The 792-nt window shown below is 49.0% G+C and overlaps 1 non-coding gene across 1 annotated transcript; it reads left to right on the top strand.

Annotated features, from left to right (window-relative positions):
• Positions 1 to 335: 335 nt before the first annotated feature.
• On the top strand, positions 336 to 454 carry LOC123179512 (5S ribosomal RNA). The gene has a single exon (XR_006490419.1). It is a non-coding gene; the product is annotated as a 5S ribosomal RNA (ribosomal RNA).
• The last annotated feature ends 338 nt before the right edge of the window (positions 455 to 792 follow it).

Below are 792 nucleotides of genomic sequence, written 5' to 3'. Positions count from 1 at the left end.
CATGTCGCACGTGCGCGATATATATTAATCCCGTTATATTATGTTTGACGTTTGCGATATGTTTAAGCTCGATGCTCATTGCTCGCGCGTCTTGGGGCGGCTTTGTGGCGCGAAGAGCGCGTTCTGAAAGGGGTGGAAAAAACTCGTGTTGCTGCGGTATGGAGGGAGGGGTGGAAACCGTGGAAAACTCGTCTCCGTGATTGAGCGGGAGAGTAAGTAGTATAGGACATTATCCATTGTTAGGGAACGGTTGTAATGGTAGTGAGAATGTAGAATCGTCTTTGGAGCGGACCTGGGAGTGGCAAGCATAAGGGACGAAGACGAGGAAACATGTCGGATGCGATCATACCAGCACTAAAGCACCGGATCCCATTAGAACTCCGAAGTTAAGCGTGCTTGGGCGAGAGTAGTACTAGGATGGGTGACCTCCTGGGAAGTCCCCGTGTTGCATTCCTTTTATAATTATTTTTTGCGCCTTGTGACAAACATGTCGCACATGCGCGATATATATTAATCCCGTTATATTATGTTTGACGTTTGCGATATGTTTAAGCTCGATGCTCATTGCTCGCGCGTCTTGGGGCGGCTTTGTGGCGCGAAGAGCGCGTTCTGAAATGGGTGGAAAAAACTCGTGTTGCTGCGGTATGGAGGGAGGGGTGGAAACCGTGGAAAACTCGTCTCCGTGATTGAGCGGGAGAGTAAGTAGTATAGGACATTATCCATTGTTAGGGAACGGTTGTAATGGTAGTGAGAATGTAGAATCGTCTTTGGAGCGGACCTGGGAAGTCCTCG

The sequence above is a fragment of the Triticum aestivum genome, unplaced genomic scaffold (assembly GCF_018294505.1).
Source record: "Triticum aestivum cultivar Chinese Spring unplaced genomic scaffold, IWGSC CS RefSeq v2.1 scaffold97874, whole genome shotgun sequence".
NCBI lineage: Eukaryota > Viridiplantae > Streptophyta > Magnoliopsida > Poales > Poaceae > Triticum > Triticum aestivum.
Note: the sequence above shows the minus strand (reverse complement) of the source record. Positions and strands in the feature narration are given on the sequence as shown.